Source organism: Castor canadensis, chromosome 11 (assembly GCF_047511655.1).
Source record: "Castor canadensis chromosome 11, mCasCan1.hap1v2, whole genome shotgun sequence".
NCBI classification, from domain to species: Eukaryota; Metazoa; Chordata; class Mammalia; order Rodentia; family Castoridae; genus Castor; species Castor canadensis.
In genome coordinates, this window is record NC_133396.1 from 82,780,175 (window position 1) to 82,800,915 (window position 20,741).

The 20,741-nt window shown below is 36.0% G+C and overlaps 1 protein-coding gene and 1 pseudogene across 1 annotated transcript in view; both read right to left on the bottom strand.

Moving 5' to 3' along the window:
• Window positions 1–20,741, bottom strand: part of Xpr1 (xenotropic and polytropic retrovirus receptor 1) — a 172,434-nt gene that overhangs the window by 96,433 nt on the left and 55,260 nt on the right. The gene's annotated exons all lie outside the window — the stretch shown is intronic.
• Window positions 108–20,190, bottom strand: LOC109687249 (small ribosomal subunit protein uS12-like; annotated as a pseudogene).

The following is a 20,741-nucleotide window of genomic DNA, read 5'->3' on the forward strand; positions in this document are numbered from 1 at the left end:
GCTTCTACCAAATAGTTGCTATAACCACTAATAAATGCTACATCATTGCTAGAATTTTACATTGTTTGCATTAGAATGATGAATAATTCATTACATTGTATCACTATTTTCCATTTATCCATGTGAGAAGAAACTTCATATATATAAATAATCACTATGTACATAATAATAAGTAGAACAGACCTTCTTTTTAATGTCCGCTATGTACTAGACACTGTGCTACTGACTAGGGATACAGTGATCAAGAATACAAATTCAGTCCCTGCACTTTTGAGAGAAAATAGATACTAAACAAGTAAGAGTAATGTAGTAATGAAAAGCACAGGATGCAAGGGAGTATCCCATTATAAAGCACTAGCCCATTAAAAAGAGGTCAAACAAGGCTTCCTAAGGAAGTGACATTTCAGTTGAGATATGAAGAAGGAACTAAGGGATATGGGGCAGGAAGAGGTAACAGTGAGAACTGAAAGCATGGTTGACTAAATAATAATACTAAGTAAGAGAAAGTAATGTAGCTGAAGAGAGGGGCAGAGGATAGATGAAGAGCCTATGTAAGAATTGTAAAAGATAGTAAGCAAAAGTGATACAGGCTGAAGCATTTTTTAACAAGATTATTTTGACTTGAGAGTGAAGAGACTGAGACTTTCACTTCTAGAAACAAAAGAGACTCAATACCCTGAGGAACATTCATTCTGCAGAACACCTAAAAATGCTGGTGTCCCCTCCCAAATTTGTATGTTCAAACTCTTATCTCCAATATGATACTATTTGGAATGGGCCTTTACTGAGCACTGAAACAGAAGACTACACCAAGGGTGACTGCAGAGATGCACACTAATGAAATAGTAAAACCACCCAAATTAAGCAGTATTTACACATAAACACAGCAAGGAGATCAAAACCAAAAGAATTATTTAAAAAAGACCTGAATTAAAAAAACCAACAGACACAAAGGTCCTTTGCTGTAGATAATTTGAGACCAAGTCTCTGAAAGTAAGGAATGAATCTGACATGTCTAAAAGGTTGGAATACACACATTAAGATAAGAAGCTTTTAGTCCTTGTAACAAAGTTTAGGTACTCCTCACTCACTAACTCTACATTTAATATTTAACTTTGTTAAAGGACAGTGAGCCTAAATCCTATAGCGATTAGAATTAATTGTACAAAATCTTCTTCAGAAAAATCCTTCTGACACAGAGAATTACATAAATATAGTTATTTCCAGTGTAAACTCAGGTAACATCCCCAAAAATATTGCAACAGAATTAAATGCCACTGTGGAGGTTGGGGTTTCATACAGAAACATCAATTCTATTTTTGGCACATAAAGCTTAAAAACATATGATTCTCTTTGAATGAAGCAGACCCTCCTCTAGCTACACATAAATAATAACACAGTCTCTAGAGTCTACACAGCCCTCAAAATAAACAAAACTTCACAGTAAATCTTGGTTTTAGTGAGTAAATCTTTACTCACTAACTATAAACATAACCATCTTTTTTGCAATGCTAGGGCTTGAACTCAGGGCCTACACCTTGATCCACTCTACCAGCCCTTTTTTTGTGTGATGAGTTTTTTCAAGACAGAGGTCTTGGGAACTATTTCCTCAGGCTGGTTTTGAACCACAATCATCCTGATCTCTGCCTCCTGAGTAGCTAGGATTACAGGTGTTAGCCACTAGCACCTGGAAAAAGAATTATTTTAAATTTCTTCTGATTTTCTCCTAATACTCATGACACTAGTTTGTCATATTTTTCTACAGATATGTATTTTATGTGTAGTACTATATAAAATTGGGCTGCCGGAGAGACTCAAGTGGTAGAGTGCCTACCTAACAAGCGTAAAGCCCTGAGTTCAAGCCCCAGTACCACCAAAAAAAAAAAAAAATTGAGATAATAATCTATATGTGTCTTATATCCTTTGATATAATATTATGTTAGGAGTACTTCACCATGTGTTCATATACCCTTTAAAATCATAATTTTAAAGCAGGCACAGTGAGTGGTTCGCCCCTCTAATCCTAGCTATTTGGGAGGAGGAGATTTGGGACAATAGCAAGTTGAAGGCAGCCCAGAAAAAGAGTTCATGAGAGCCCATCTCAATCAATAAAAGTTGGGCATGGTGGCACATGACTGTCATCCAGCTAGGCGGCAAGCATATTTAGGAAGATGGCAGTCCAAACATAAAATCAAGACCCTATATGAAAATTACCTAACGCAAAAAAGGCTGAGGGTGTGGCTCAAGTGGTAGAGTGCCTGCATAGCAAGTGTGAGGTCCTGAGCTCTAATCCCAGTACCACCCTAAAAAATATTGTAATTTAATGGCTTCTTACTGTTCTTTTACCTAGATATTCTATAGTTACTTCAGGGTTGGAGATGTAGTTCAGGTGACAGAGCACTAGGCAAACCTCTCCCTGGGTTTCATTCCCAGTGCCACAAAAGAAAAAAATCTATAGTTAGTTCATTCTCGTGTTATTTAGAATTTTCACTGCTTTTTAGTTTTTTGCTACTTTATTTTGCTAGAACAAACTATTTTGCCAACTCATTTTATTGTTCATAATCTGATTATTTGGGATAATTAAGGTCAAAGAAAACAAGTTTATTTATAATTTCAAAGGGAGCCTTAAGACAATGTTAGCAATTAAAAGTTCAGAAAATTATTTCTGCCCAAAGTGATAATTTATTCGTAATGTCTGAAGAACTTATCTTTAATTTCCTACTCTCATATTGCTTTAAATATTCTTTTGGGGGATATGAAAATTGATTACTATGTTTTTATCATCAAAATTTATGATCTTGGACTTTCATTCTTGCCTTTGTATATGGCTACTTTAACAAGCTTAAAGTGGACTTCAGGAATTTCACCAACAGCCCCTTTCAACCAAATCCAACAACCAGAACTTTATCATTTTCTTCAGTAAAGTTTAAGCAATTGGCATCAGATACAAACGCTGTGATTTTGTTGCCATTCTTGATCAACTAAATCCTGACACACTTTCTGATAGCAGAATTTGGCTGTATGGCTTCAACCCCTACTTTTTGCAGGACAGTTCCCTTGTATAGGAAGTACCTTCAAAAGGGTTGGCCTTCAGGGCTGTGCCCAAATGGGCTTTCTTGTATTTTTTATCAGGCCACTTCTGGTCCCATCAGTGACTACAGAGCTTCCTGGCATTTCAGAGACTGAGACACTTGCCTATTATGTTGGCACTCAAGGGTCACGCTTTAACTGTTCTTAAATAAAATCACACACTGGGCACCGGTGGCTCACGCCTATTCTTCCTTGAGATCAGGAGGATCGTGGGTTGAAGCCAGCCCAGGCATATAATTCAAGAGACCTCATCTCCCAAAAATTGCCAGAGCAAAAATGAATGGAGATGTGACTTAAGGGGTCAAGCATCTACTTTGCAACTGTGATGCACTGAGGTCATCCCCCCAAGCCCACCCAAAAAAAAAAAAATCACAAAGTGGACTTGGACGTAATCTGACAGTGCAATCAAAACAGTGGGTGAGTCATAACTCAATGAACTTAATAGATGGAAGAGCTTAAAGAAGTACACACACACACACACACACACACACACACACACACACACATTTTGTGGTTTTGTTTGCGTGGTTTTTTGTTCTTTGTTTTCTGGGGGCGGTTTGGTGGGGCTGAGGTTTCAACTCAGGAATTTGTGCTTGCAAAACAGGCATTGCTATTGCTTAAGCCACACCTTCAGTCCATTTTGCTCTGGCTATTTTGCAGATAGGGTCTCCTGAACTATATTCCACAGGTTGGCCTCAAACCTCAATCCTCCTAGTCTCAGCCTCCTAAGTAGCTAGGATTACAGATATGAGCCACCAGTACCTAGAGGAAAGATACATTCTTAATAGCAACTTCTTTAATAAAAATGTCTTATAGAAAACATTTACATGTAGACGAAGCAATTGTTTTGACTAGAATTTTTTTTAAAAAAAAAAGAGTGAGTGAGAAAAGAAGAACAGAATTTGTGAGAATATTCTATTCCATCATATATGAGCAAGGTATTGAAATAAACTGAAGTCAGGAAAAGAGGATGTAAAATGATATTCAAGCTAATGGAAAGCTAAAGCAAGCAGAACAGTTATATTTATGACAAAACAGGATTTAAGACAAAAACTGTAAAAAGAGTCAAAGAAGGTCACTACATCAATTTAACAAGAAGATGCAACAGTTGTAAATCTATATGCACCTAATGTCAGAGCACTCAAGTTTATAAAACAAACACTACTAGACCTAAAAGAAGAGCTAGGCTCCAATATGATAATAAATAGAGGACTAATAGGGGACTTCTGTATCTCACTTTCATCAATGGACAGATCATCCAGACCACCCCCCAAAAAATCAACAAAGAAAAATTAAGTGCTAAACTATAATACAGACCAAATGGACTTAGTAGACGTTCCAACCAACAGCTGGAGAAAACACACTCTTCAGCAGCACATGGAACTTGCTCTAGAAGTTACAAGTCTTAACAACTTCAAAAAACTGAAATATCCTATACCTTTTCTGATCATAATGGCATAAAACTAGAATTCAACAACAAAATAAATTTTAGAAATTATAAAAATACATGAAAACTAAACAATACACTTTTCAACAAACAATGGGTAATTTAAGAAATCAAACAGAAAAGTAAAATTTTTCTGAGAACAATGAAAATGGAAATACAGCACACCAAAACTTACAGAATATAGCTAAAGCAATATGAGGGAAATTTACAGTCATATGTGCCTGTATTTAAAAGAAAAAAAAAGAAAGAAAGGTAAGAGGGGAGAAACCCCTGGACACTGCTGGTGGAAATGCAAGCTAGTTCAACCATTCTGGAAAAAAATTTGGAGGCTTCTTAAAAATCTAAACATAGACCTGCCATATGATCCAGCAATCACACTCCTGGGGATATACCCAAAAGAATGCAACACAGGTTACTCCAGAGGCACCTGCACACCCATGTTTATTGCAGCGCTATTCACAATAGCTAAGTATATATGGAAACAGCCAAGATGCCCCACTACTGACAATGGATCAAGAAAATGTGGTATTTATACACAATGGAATTTGACTCAGCCATGAAGAAAAATGAAATCTTGTCATTTGCAAGTAAATGGATGGAACTGGAGAACATCATTCTGAGCGAGGTTAGCCAGGCTCAGAAGACCAAGAATCATATGTTCTCCCTCATATGCGGACTTTAGATCTAGGGCAAATACTGCAATGTGGTTGGCCTTGGGTCACACGCTAAAGGCAGAGCACATATGGAAGGTATGGGTATAGGCAGGAAACCCAAAACATGAAAGTGTTGGATGTCCCCACTGCAGAGGAACTAATACAGAAACCTTAAAGTGAAAGAGGTCAATATGAGAAGGGGATCAGGGACAAGTGAAAAGGTCAGTTTGAGATGAATCAACATGATTGTAACACATTTGTACATGGAAGCAATGCAAGGAATCTCTCTGTATAGCTATCCTTATCTCAACTAGCAAAAATGCTTTGTCTTTCTTATCATTGCTTATGTTTTCCCTTCAACAAAATTAGAGATAAGGGCAGAACAGCTTCTGCCTGGAAGCTAGGCAGGGGGGAGAAGGGGAGGAGAAATGGCCCAAACAATGTATGCACATGTGAATAAATGAACTAAATAAATAAATAAAGTTGTTTACCGATGGCAAAAAAAAAAAAAAGAGAGAGAGGGAAGAGGAGAAATGTGTGAATGTGTGGCCCACACCTACAATCCCAGCACTCAGAAGATAGAGGCAGGAAGATCGAGAGTTCAAGGCCAGCCTGGACTACACAATGAGACCCTGTCTCAAAAAAAAGATTTTTTTAAGGATTTCAAATAAACAACTTAACAATATATCACAAGGATTCAGAAAAGAACAAAATCTACAGTTAATAGAAGGAAAGAAATTAACATCAGAATGGAAATAAATAAAGACAAAAAATACAAAAGACAAATGAAACAAAGAATTGGTTTCTTGAAAAGATAAAACAAATTGACAAGTCTGTAGCTAGACTAACCAAGAAAAAAGGAGAAAACCCAAATAAAATCAGAGGAAAAAAGGAGACACTACGATAGGTAGTACCACAGAAATACAAAGGATCATTAAGGATTATTATGAAATAGTGTATGTTAATAAATTGGAAAACCTAGATAAAATAGACACATTTCTGGATGGACACATGTGACCTGTCAAAACTGAATCATGAGGACAAAAAACTCTGAATGGTCTAATAACAAGAAGAGATTAAATCAGTAATGAAAAATCACCCCCCAAAAAAACCAGTACTAGAAGGCTTCACCGTGAATTTTATCAAGCTTACAGAACACCAATTCTTCTCAAATGTTCTGGAGAACTGAAAGGGAGAGAATAGGTCCAGGCTCATTCTAAGAGGGCAGCATTACCCTATTACCAAAACCAGACAAGGAACAACAAAAAAAAGAAAACTACATGCCAGTGTCCCTCATGAACATACATGCAAAAAACTTCAATGAAATACTAGCAAATCAAATTCAACAGCACATCAAAAAAATCTTTCACCATCATCCCTGGGATGCAAAGATGGTTCAACATCCTAAATCAAAAAATGTAACATAGGGGTTGCAATACATATATGCATGAAAAGAACACAAGGAAACTCATTGTGCAGCTATCTCTATCTCAAACTAGCAAAAACGTCATGTTTTTATCTTTTTTCTTCTACAAAATCTGAGAACAGGCTAGCAGAACAGGTTCTGGGCGGTGGGGGGATTGGCACTGGTGGGAAAGAGGAGGTGGCAGGGAAAGGGGGTAGGAGGATGAATACAGTGCATATAATGTGTACACACTTATGTGAATGCAAAATGATACCTGTTGAAACTGTTTCAGGAATGCGGGAATGAAGGAGAGCAGTGGAGGGGGTGAATTCAAATATGATATATTTGATATATTGTAAGAATCTTTGTAAATATAAATGCCACAATGTATCCCCACCCAGCACAATAAATGAAAAAAATTAAAAGTGAATGTAATATATCACATCAACAGAATGAAAAGTAAAAATCTTACAATCAACAGGCATTTGATAAAATTCAATATACTTTCATAAAAGCCCTGAAAAAAATTAGGTAGAGAAGGGTCATATCTTAATGTGTTAAAGGCTACATATGGACAAACCCTCAGCCAACAACAAAATGAATCATGTTCAACACCACAATCTTAGAGAAATACAAATTAAAGCCACAGTAATAGCTGTATAACTTTCAACACTTTAAAAAAAAAAACCCACTGAATTATATACTTGAAATGAGCAAATTTTGTTATGTGAATTATATATCAATAATGATATTTAAAATATTAAAACTACAATGATACTATCTACATACATATTAGAATGAATTTTTAAAAAGTAACATCAATTGTGAAGATACAGAGCAACTGGAACTCATTGCTGGTAGGAATGCAGTCATTTTGGAAAATAGTTTGGCAGTTTCTTATAAATTTAAACACATACTCAACAAATGACACAGCAAGCTCATTCCTGAGTATCTTAGAGAAATCAAAACTTAAATCCACACAAAAGCTTCACACAAATGTTTAAAGTAGCTTTTTTCATAATCACCCAAAACTGTAAAACAACCCAACTGTCTTTTTAGAACGTAAACTGGTGTGTCCATCACAATGGAAAATGAAACAGGTGGCAGGTGGCTCGCACCTGTAATCCTAGCTATCAAGAGGATCGCTGTTTGAAGCCAGCCTGGGCAAATAGTTCATGAGATCCTATCTTGAAAATACCCAACACAAAACAGGATTGGTGGAGTGGCTCAGGTAAAGTACCTGCCTAAGAATTCAAACCCCAGTACCACCAAAAAAAAAAAGGACAATGGAATACAACGACAATAAAAAGGGATTAATTACTGATATAAGCAACAAACTGCAAAAATTTCAGAGGAATTATGCTGCATAAAAAGAGCAAGAATCAAAAATTACATACTGCACTTTTCCATTTATATGACATTCTCGAGAAGACAAAACTAGAGAGATAAAAAACAGATCAGTGGTTCTAAGGGATTATGCATAGGATTGTGTGACTACAACGGATAACTCAAGGAATGCTTTGGAGTAATAGAACTGTTTTGCATCTTGAATGTGAAGGTGGTTACATGGGTTTACACATATGCTAAAATCCGTAAAACTTTATACCAAATAAAAATCAATTTTACTGTTGTGTAACTTAAAATATGTAAAACTTTTAAAGTCATGCAACCAAATAACAGTATCAATTTACATGACTAATATGTCAAGTGATTGTTTTCTACCAAAACTGGGAAATAAAGCAAAGAGGGAAAACATAGTTTAAATCAAATAATCTACTTTAGAAAATACTATAGTAGGTGTCTATAATGTAAATTTTCCTCAGCCTTACTTGCCCTCCACCAGTACTCCTAGTTATTTGCAGGAGGCCACAAATATCTCAAAAGTTGTTATGTTCCTCACATCCTTCCCCTATTTTTTTGATATCTGGGTTTTTTTTTTAAGTCACTTAAGGAAAGTGCTTCACAGTTGCTAATGCTGACTTTCCAAAGCTGCAAATACTTAACCATGCTAGATTCTACAAAAATGAAGAGAATGCTATCTCATTGCAATTTTTTTCAAGTTTTTGAGTGTGACATGCTCCCAGCTCCAGATCTTGATGCATGCTGTTGTTTCCTCAGCTTGAAAAACTGCCACACCTATTCTTAGTTAATTTATCTTCCAACAGTCAACCAAAACTAAACCTTATTGCAACACTCTCTGACACTCCCAGACTGTGTTAAATTCTCATCATATTCCTCTACAGCACTCTATTTCTTCTTTATATGCTACGTACTTCTAATTACACACTTAAAATCACTATTAGGTTATGGGCCACATGAAGAGAGGGCAAGTGTCTATTTTGCTCATTGCTATATCCTTGATGTCTAGTATAACATAGAAACTCATAGCTGACTGCTGTATACCTTTAGAGGTAAATAAGACTGGAGATGTGAAAAGAAGATTGTGTGACCACACAGTAATAATGGAAAAGAATTTAAAGGATTATAATTGAAACTAGGAGACCTTCAAAGTTCTTCGAATTGTTTTTATTATAACGTGGATTTCAGAAGCTATTTGGAGCATAATCTAGTCTTTACTCTCATTTTTCATTTTTTCTTTGTTTGGTGGTACTGGGGTTTGAACTCAGGGTTTCATGCTTGTGAGGCAAGTACTCTTGTCCTCTACTCTCTTCTTTAGACACCTATTTTTAAAACTGCAGTACTTCAGAACTAAGAACATTAATAATAACATAACTAGAGTTTTAAGAGAATGTTGGATTGATCACTTTTCACCATGAGATCATTTATAAATGTAGTGATTATCTACCAATCAAACAGTCATTACTTACATACTGCATCTACCATGGTGGTCTCTTAAGATTATAATGCAGGGCCAGGCACAGCACAATGGCTCATGCCTATAATCCCAGCTACTTGAGAGGTGGAAATCAGAAAGACTGGTTTGAAGCCAGTCTGGGCAAAAAAGAAGTTAGTGAGACCTCATCTCAACAAAATAAGCCAGGCATGATGTTGCATAGTGTGGTCCTAGACACAGCAAGGCACAGATGGTCCAAGGCCAGCCCAAGGAAAAATATGAGACCCTGTCAGTAAAATTAACTAAAGTAAAAAGGGTTGCAGCTGTGGTTTAAGTGGACAGCACCTGTCCAGCAACCAGCACAAGGCCCTGAGTGTAAACTGCAGTACCCAAAAAAAAAAAAAAAGATTATAATGCAGCTGAAAAGTTTCTGTCACCTAGTGATGTCAAAGCTGACATAATGCCCTGGGTGTATCACATTACTCACATGTTTATGGTAATGTTGGTGTAAACAAACTGGCAATACTGCCAGTCATATGAAGGTAAAGCACGTGGAATTATGTATTGTACATAACTGATAATCAATGCTATCTTACTAATTTATGTATTTACTATACTATCATTACCTTAGAGTGTACTTCTCCTACTTATAAAAAAGTTTACTGCAAAACAGTAAGCCCTGTTTTTCCAGCAGCACCTTATATATCTTGTGTTTACCTTGTCAAGAGGTCAAATCAAGTGTCTGAACTATGCTATCTTGGTTTGTGTTAAGTACATTATAAGATGTTTGCATAAGGATGAAATCATCTAAACAGGCATGTCTCAGAAGTACTGCTATCACAGGATAGCACAGTATTAGTTAGTAAATGTACTTATACTTGAAATAAAAATTCTTAACACAATTAAAAACTTAAAGGATCAAGTTCAATCTTGTCATCCCAAGTGAATTAACAGATGTTGCCTCTTTTTGTTTGGAATACATGTTACTTCATGGAATTAATTGTTTAGTTAATATTTACTTTCTCATAAAATCTGGTGTTAACTGGAAATCAATTTTTCTTAAGTCTGAAGTTAAATGTCTAAAGAGAACCATAGTTAATACTCAAATCTGTTAAAAACCATTTTAAAATTACACTACTTGATCAGCTTTCAAATAGACTTGGACTATTAAAAACGGAATGCAGTCTGTCTGACAATATGCATTTCTGCTGGTGTGTTTCTGCATTTCAAAAGGCATTATTCACTGGTGCCACAATAAAAACACATTAAAGATTATTAATTGTCTCAATAAGTAATCAAGTCAAAGGAACCAATTTGCATTTCCACGATGCCTTACTGGCTAATTTATTTCAAAACAGATCTTCTGGGTCACAAAATGACACTTTTGTGGTTGCTAAGATGATCCTGCGCTATATTTCACAATTCTGACCACTCACAGCTGTGAACCGTAACTCTACCCATGATGATTTCCAAGATACCAATCTTCATTGTAGGTTCTTTTTACTCAAGTCCACCACTTGATATGGTGAAGACTCCAAAATCTTCATCTCTAGCCCACCACTGACTGGGCTCTGGATTGATACACCATACTAAAACATCTGCTACTGGCTATCCCATATGCACCTTAAGTTCAAACATGTCCAAATGAATTCAGCAACTTGAAAGTGTACTACTTAGGGACAAAGCCCTGGAATGAAAACTACCTGGGTTGAAATCTTGGCTCTGCCTCTATCTTATTAAATGCCTGACCCTGAAGAAGATGTCTAATGTCTGACTGCTTCACTCATTTGTACCCTGAAAGGACTGCTATGAAAATTAAATGAAATGATGTATATAAAGCACTTAACACAATGCCTAGTATAAAGGAAGCAACTGAAACATCAGCTATTATTAATAGATCATCATCTTCCACCTCTCCTCAGTCACTTCTTTTTCTCATTTTTCTAACTAAGTTGCCTAAACTGCCTATCAAATGCCTAAACTAGAAACCTGAGAGTTAGCCTTGACTCCTTACTCTACCAATGAAAGTCTGTCCTCTCTTAGCTCCTAAGAGTTCTTAAATCTGACAATTGCTCCCCATTCCTACAACCTCTATCTAATTTGCTTCTTTTTAGATTATTAACACAGATTCCCAACTGTCTTCTTGTTTCAACAAGCTTAGCCTTTTTAATCAATTGCTGCTAAATCTTCATTGAAATCTCTTCTCACTCTCCATTAAAAGCGTCTTGCTCTGTGCATATCTCTGCTTCTTCTATCAAATTTAGCATAATACTTATTGTATCTGTTGAATGAACAAGGAGTTTATGCAACTTTATAAGGCATATGTGGTTCACATTATATTTCTATTGGATAGTACAGATCAATGCTAGTAATTCTAAACTGTACCTGTGTAGAAGGGTGAGAGGCTATATCATAATCACTTTATCCAGATAACCCCATGTTTTAACATGACATAATAAATCACAGAGCAATGAGTGGAGTGTTATGGAAGAAGAAAAAAAAGAACCATCTGAGAAAGTGGCAAATGACTCACCAAGGCAAGGATACTGGTACTGGATTTTTAAAAATAAAGATTTTGCCAGAGGAGGAAAAGGACTTAATGTGCAAAGGCAAGAAGCTCTGATAGAGCACATTCAAGGACTGGTAAAAACTTTAGTTTGCCTACTGTATGGAATACAGAAAACAAATATTCATGTAAATCTTAATACCTCTTCTAAGCACGAAAGTTCTTATAAGGGTATGTCAGGTTCATATCATTATCATTGTCATTATTATTTAGGGTTTGCTTTTTTGAGACAGGGTATTGCTATAGGCTGAGGCTGGCCTTGAAATCCCAATCCTTCTGCCCCAGCCTCTCAATGCTGGGATTACACACTCATGCTCATTTTCTAATTTCCTGGAGAATATACAGGTCCAATAAAGACTTGCTAACATATTTATTGGAAAAAAAAACCTAATCAAAAGGCTTCTCTATAAATTTCTTCTTTTGGAAAATGAAAGCCAAGAAATAATATATTATTACTTTAATTCCTGATTTTGGCATTCCATCTTTTCTGGATACTAGGGAAATAAGCACTAGACTGATGTAAAGATACTTGTATTTCTAATCCAGGTTTCCTTCTAATAAGCTGTGAAAACCTGAGCAAGTCATCTTGGCTCTCGAAACTCACACTAATGAAATAATAACTTAGAGCAATGTTTCTTAAACTCTGGTATGCATATATGACTCATCAAGAGATGCCTAAAGTTTCTGTAGCCTCTGGAAGCTTATTACAAATGCAGAATCTCAAGCCCCACCCAACTAATGAGTAAGAACATCATTTTAACAAGATCCCAGATGATACATATCCATAATAAAAGTTAGAAGTACTGACTTTGAGGACAAAGAACTTTTTTTGCCCAGGCTGGCCTAGAGCTGGGATCCTCCCAGTATCAGTCCCTCCCAAGTAGTTAGGATTATAGGTGTAAGCCACCAAAGACCAGCAGGACTTTTAAATTGAGATCAGGATGATAAAGTGATAGTGTTCACCTATCACCAAATCACTCATTTCACATCCCTATGCCAAGGTTTCACTGGTCATTTCCTATCCCTATACTCAGTGACTTTCACCAGCAAATTTTTTTTTTAAATCACACTTATTGGTTCTCAAGCTTTTGAGTCTTTTAAAATGTTTTAAGTGCACATTCCAGACTATATCTGCTGAAATTCTGATACAATAAACCTTGAGTGTGATTAAGATATTTAATAAGTTTTAAGATTTAAATTTTTTAAAAGATCAGCAGGTGCCTCACAAACTAACTTTTGAGAAACAAGGTGCTAAAAGTGAGGTCTCATCTCAGTATTTCTAATTTATGTTTGCACGTACAAACTATTTTTTAGGGATTCTCACACAGAATCACATACAGACTTCATTATATCTTACAACAGTGAATAAAAGTCCAGGTCAGACCACAGTCTTTCACCACTTTGTTAGTTTTTCTTTGCTATGATAAATACCTGAGAGGAAAAAATTTAGGAAGATTTATTTTGGTTCACAGCTTCAGAGATTTCAGTCCATGGTCCCAAGTTCTATTGTTTGTAGGCCTGTGTTGAGTCAGTATACCACGGCAGAAAGATGTGGTGGAGTAGACCTGCTCCCCTCATGGCAGTCAGGAAGCAGAAAGACAGAGGGCCCAGGGCAAGATACAGCTTATGGGCATTCCACTAGTGACCAACTTGCTTCATTTACACCCTACCTCCTAAAATTTCCAGCACCTCCCAAAATAGTAGCACTAGGTAGAGACCGAGCCTTCAAAAAATGTGCCTGTGCAGGACATTTCATATTCAAACCATACATTTAAACCCTGTTTCTGAAACCAATGATAAATACATCTTATAATTTTAAGCTAATTATTAAATTAATGATAACTGGTGATGATTATATCTGAACCTAGGTATATACCCTTTGGTCTTCATAATCCTCATGAGGGTGGGCTGCTAACATTCTCAAATTTGGATATTGGTTATTTAAAACAAATTTTATATTCCATCCTGCAAAAAGGTCCAATTAATTTCTAAATAAAGCTGTTTACATCTAAAAAAATTAATGATAACTGAGGAAATACTAAGGAATATGTTATCTCCCAACACAGTGATTATTTCATTCACACAACTAGTGGCATCTTAGGGATTTAGCATATTAAATGTCATTCATTATTTCTGGTTAAGTACTATATACTTTTCAAGACATTGCTGTATTTTAACTAACAGTGGCATGTGGAAAAGTAACCATACATACTTAAGTTCCTTAAAATGGATTTTATGATTTAATCATTTACATACCCTTTCTTATCCTTCTAGGGAGACTAGATAACTTCAACAACACCCAGGCACCTTTGCTTTTGTAAGCTACTTCTCTCTTAAAATATATTAAAATTATATTTTACAACTGCATTAATATAAAGATGAATGTAATTCAGATAAATTCATTATTAAATATTCATATTAATATTCATTTTTCTTCTAACTTTAAAAATAAAAATTAAAACATACTTTGTGGTCCAAGGCACTATGCTCACTAGGTCTTATAAATGGATGGCTCTGCTTTAAAAAACAAGTCACTTCCTCTCAAGCTAGAATACCAATCTTCCTACTCTCATGGCACTTGGTTCTCTTTACTCTTATAATATTTATCTTAGGAGAGAACCCAACACTCTTCTCTCCATCTTCATTGTACTAACAAGAGTAAAATAAGAATTAAAAGAACAGACAGGACTAATAAGCACTAATGGTCACACACAATATCCAGAAAGAGGTTTTCAATCAATTGATGCAGGATCACAAAATAGCAGAATGTCTCAAGAGTCAAGGTAACTGCTTCTCCTAATAAATGAAGCCTCTGAATGATCCCACAGAGGTTAATTTGGTATAAAAAGAACATAATGAATAATAAAAAGGCTAGAAGTGTGACTTAAGAGGTAGAGCAAACATGAAGGTCTGAGTTTGAAGCCCAGTACTGCCTACATACATAAATACATATGTACAGGTTTTCAACAGTTTAATGGATACAGAACAGAAAAGATGTTCCAGAAGATGAAAATATGTAAGGGGAAGAGGAAAGGAGGAAACTATTTTAGTACCACAATCTTACCAAATGTGACTAAGTTATGTCATTTAATCTCTAAATGGACATAGGTTCTCAAGAAGCACAGGCTCTCAAAAAAAAATAAAATGAAAGTAGCTCCTGCTGGAAGGAAGTGAAAGTAGCTCCATGCATGGACTTTTACTAGACGAGACAGCTATTACATATAGGCTGAGTGGAATTTCACTTGGTGCTATTTGATTGGATGTCTTTTGTGGTTAAATAACCCTAAAACATTAATTGGATTATTGTAAAGTTCTATTGTATCCTAACGTTACCTTCATAATCGAAATAACAATGGTTTTAAATCTCAAAAATAGATGCACATGCTAAATTTCAAGAGTTTTTATTTTTTTCTTTTGGGATTTTATTTATTTAGGCAACACTGGGGTTTGAACTCAGGCCTCATGCTTGTCAGGCAGATGCTTTTACTGCTTGAGCCACTCTGCAGGCCCTTTTTTGTGATGGGGTTTTATCGAGATATGGTTTCTCAAACTATTTGCCCAGGCTGGCTTCAAACCCTCGATCCTCCTGATCTCTGCCTCTTGAGTAGCTAGAATTAGAGGAATGAGCCTCTAGTGCCTGATGCTAAGTTTTAATATTTAGCATTGCCAACACTTAATTTATAATTTTACTATAATTTTGGAATTACAGGATATAACAAGAAAAGTTTCAACAATGTACTAATGCACTTAGTTTCTACAGGTTAGACTCCCTAAAAAAATCTCCTATCAAATACAAAGCCAAAACTGGGAGGGTAAAGAGGATGTTTATAACTTGTAACTTCTTTAGGAAGATATAAAATGTCTTTAAGTTTTTTTCAATGTATTTATCTCAATAATTCTGAAAATGTCATACAATACACAGGATACCTGTTGTGTTGAAATATAAAATTAAGGAAGATATTATTCTCCATTCACCCAGATAATTATTTTGTTCTTTTATTACGAAGTGATGATAAAATGAAAATACATTCATACTAAAGATGCTGGAGGAAAACTGATAATTCTGAAAGATGTAAAACCATTACCTGTCCAAAACACACTAGTCTATAATCACAGCTCTTTCAGTCCCCAAAATGGAAACGTTTCAGGAGGAAAGCAAAGCAAGAGAGACAACTGTCAAAATGAAAAACAGTCTTAACTCTGTCTTGAAACCAGTATTCTGACAGTCAAGCATTTAGTTTTCTTATCTAAGAGAAAATTAACCTATCAATTGAAAACAAAACTAATAAAATTACATTTGTGTTCAACTAAGTTACATTATACATCAGAACATTGTATACCATAGGCCAATATGAAGGAAATAGTCTTATTTCTCAACTAACTTCCACTGTTTCATTTCATTTACTCCTTTCTTAAAATGAAGGTTCTAAATAAAATCAAGTCACATAAATCACATATAATATATAAATTAACATTTTAAATACTTCCAGTTTAACTCTCTTCCCTGAACCTTTCTGTCTATAATAAAATACTCACCCTAACACTGCGTCTTTGAAAGACACATTTTACATATATTGAATGATGACTTTTTAACTCATATAACCAGAGGCAAAATGGCAATTCCAATCTCTGCTCAAATCAAAGGCAGGAACAATTTCTTTCTTCATCCCAAGTAATATTCCAGATCAATGACAAATAATTACCTGAAACTACCCTTAGCATGTCAAACCCAACACTTTCATACTTTTGGGCTAATGCCAACATATGATACTAAAAAGAAAAAAATGAAACAATAATTGATCTAAAACACTAAAATCTGACAACCTGGATTTCTCCAACATCAGACCAGAATGGAGGAACTTCTAAATTCTATGATATCTAACTGCAACATGGTCTCACTTCTCCCTCTGACCAATTATTTTACATGTTCTAATATAGATGGTATAACTAGACATTCTAGTACTGTACTTTGTTACAGTGGCCTAAACTATGACGATGACATTGGTTAATTTTACCACTAATCTAAAAGAAAAATGTTTAAGCTATCAAACACACAGTGGCAGATAAAAAATTTCAAAAATTCTAATTTCACTTAAAAGCTCAAATTTTATTACTGGCAACAATATTATAGATTTTTTTTTAAAGCAATAGACTGTCTTTAGTCAGTTTACAGAAAATGTCTGTCAAATATCCAAATGTGAAAAGTCAGAGTCACCCATTCACAAGTTTTCTTGTGAATAAAAATATATACATAACTATGTATATAAGGGCCCTGTCACTGAGAAATTTACACTTTAAGTCAGACCTAATGGTATCAACAAAACATTTGTAAGATAGACAATCAAAGCCTATATTTTTGGTGAAAAAAAAATGCCTTTCAAGACACTTTCAACTTTTTGGGCTAGAGGCAGAGTGCTTGCCTAGAAGCACAAGGCCCTAAGTTCAAACCACAATACCACCAAAAGAGGAAAAAAAGATATTTTCAACTTTTCAAATTCATAACTATCCTTGGGAGTTACAGAGAAAGTGAACAGTACAGTGAATGATTTCTCAATCAAGACTTTAGCCAATCAGATTCTAGAAACACTATAATACAAATGCAGGTTTCTTTCCACTCCACCCCTAACTCCAAGATATGTGACTACTGAAACAAATAATTACTGTGACTCGTGGAAATTGAGTGTAACTGAGGCCTTGAGTTCTACTGAAGTCTTTTTGTTTGTTTGGGCAGTACTGGGCTTTGAACTCAAGACCTCATGCTTGCTAGGTAGGCACTCAACCTCTTGAGCCACTCCACCAGTCCTTTCTTGTGATGGGTTTTTAAAAAATAGGGTCTCCTGAACTATTTGCCTGGAGCTAGCCTCAAAATGACCTCTGCTTCCTGAGTAGCTAGAATTACAGGTGTGAGCCACCTGCGCATGGCTCTAGTGAAGTCTTTTCAGAGGTATTTGGTGTGCTATCTTCTCTTGTGTGGCCTAGAGAAGCAAATGGACCTAAAGAAGAGAAAAAAACAGGCCACTATAGGAGGCCCTCAGCATTCAGGAAACTGAGTGATCCTGAGAAAACAGGGACATCAGTCTAACATTAGTGGCTGACACCTTCTTAAATCCCCCAAAGTAAATAAATGTATGGATTGAGTCACTTTACAAAAAGTAGAGAGAGAATAGCAAACAGGATTTGTCCAGTTGCATAAGGAAACTGACAACTTGCCTGACTTTAACCACCACAAATCCATGGTGGTGGCAACTCCTTTGCTTTCAACCACTAGAGGATTTTCACCAACTCATAATATCCAAACTTCAGACATAAATTCAAAAGGCTCAACAAAGCCAAGCGGATCTAACAGGCAGAACAAAAACAAGCTAAATAATTAGAATACAGACTACAGAATAATGAGAAGATCCAGTGAAATAAAATGCTGGAGAAGAGAGATGACCAACAATTAAACAACTTAAGGAAATTTGTGAAAGGAAATTTTCATTTTCCAAAAATTATTTCCTTGATTATGATAAAGTAGATATTCAACAATCAAATCCAAATTCATGGCCTGGAAAAGAGAGTGCAATAAATATCTCTAAGAACACAGCAAAAAATTGGAGGATATAGAAAACATCAGGAAAAGATAATAGACTTAACTGGCAGCTCTAGGAGATCTAAATGCAAACAGTAGGTGTCTAAAAGGAGAAGATATTCAAGCGAACAAAAGAACCCTCCTTTAATGAGAGGGTGAATTCCATACAAAGATACATCCTGATAAAATTCTTATTCTCTAGATGCAACATATGAATGCTTCTACCACTACCTCATCCCATCCCTACCCCAAAATTCATATGTTGAAATACCCCCAAAGTGATAGTATGAAAAGACAGGGCCTTTGGGAGGTAATATGGACCTCATAAGTAGGATTAGTTTCCTTTATGCAGAAGCTTATTTGCCCCTTTTACCCTGTGAATACACAACTAGAAGACACATCAATGAACCAGAAAGTGAGCCCTTACCAGACACAGAATCTGCTGACACCTTAATCTCGGGTTGTCCAGTCTCCAGAACTAACAGCAATAAATTTCTTTTGTTTATGTAATTTTGTTATAGCAGCCCAAACAGACTAAGATAACAGGTCAGGTATTAACAAACTAAAAGGTAAACAAACAGAAGTAACAGATAAAAATGCAAAAGAAATAAGTAATACAATTATTTAGTATAACTCAAAACAGGAAAAGGAGAACCCTACTTTTTTCAAATAGATTATCATGTATAGATAGAACATTCTCAAATCCTTAACAAATTTTAAGAACATGGATTTTTAAATCTACACTTTATAAATCATCCAATAAAATTGGAAGCCTATAATAAAAATCACTTTTTAAATTCCAACTACTTAGAAATTAAGAGACAAACTTTCAGGTAACCCTTGAATCAGACATTCAAAAAAAATGAGAGAGAACAAGATAGCAGCTGAGTAAGATCCTCTAGTGATTATCTCTTCACATATCTACTAGTTTGAACAGTTATTGACAAGCCAAAGTATCTTCACAAAAAACCAGGTGAGAGACCGTAGTACCTAGTTTTAATATTATCAAATTAAGAGGCACTGATGCTTCCTAGTTTCAGTTTGTTGGGGGCAAGTGATGATTGTGGAACTTGCTCCTCCAAGGAATCAGGCAGACTCACTTGGAGGAGGGCAAGACTGGAAGGGAGCCAGTGCATCCCGTGATCTGTTCTAGGACTTGCCACCAGCCCTTCCCATTTGAAACTTGTCTTCGGGAGTCACTAGGCCACCATGCCTGTTGTCAACACCAGCTTAAGCCCTGCCAGGAATCTGCCCACCTTCCAGGTTTCAGTTTTCTAAGGTGCCTCTTCAGGGACACAGTGTGTCTCTCTGATTGGGCTTCTAAGTCAAAAGCCTGATGTTCGTGTCCCTCTTATAGGGGGAGCTTTGGACATAGGACCAGTTTGGTAAAGGGTCAGGTAAGGGTTTCCACTCTGCACATTGTAGAGGGGACACTCTGTAGGCCCAGGGATCCTTTACTGGTGGAGTTAAGTGAATTTGCCTTCAGTTAACCTGGGACCTTCTGTTTAGCGACCTCTTGCCTCCCAAAGATTTTTATGTAAGTATATAGACTCACCTCTGTTAACAGTGGCCCAGAAGCTTCTTTGTCCTAAAAGCATGGGAGTCATCACTGGGGAATGGGCCCTGTGCAAGTTGCTGTCCCTACCCTGTTCCTGAGGCCCCATTAATGGGCAGTCCCACGAATGGCTGTTCTGCCTCTAGCCTCTCATCCAGGCTAGGTGTGTGATAAAGGAAAGCCCACTGTCCCCTTCTGGCTTCAGTTGGTTACTTAGCCACTGTTGTCCTTTAGTCATTTTTTTTTTTTTTTTGTAAAAAACAGAGGCTTTGTTTTATTTTTCTTTTTTTTTTTAAACACCAGTAACTATCTGTATATTCAACCGGGGAAGAGGAGGTCAGAGGTGTAGCCAGCCACCTTGCTCCTTCAGTGTGGGGTCCCTGGCCCAGGAGGACAACTTCCCCATTGGCTTATGAGCTGCTTTGCCTGTAATTATCCCAAATTTGCTGTATTCCCCTTTCAAGATGCCATTTTGGGGGGGATTCTTCTTCCCACTGTGACTGGGCTATGGGATTCTGACTACCTTGCTTCATGATTTGATAAATTTGTTGTATTCAAAAACTTGAAGTGTAGGATGCATTAAGTGTCTGTTTATATTTTTTGGGATATGTGTATTACTTACAATTAATTAATAAAAGTGGTTTTTAAATACATAAATAA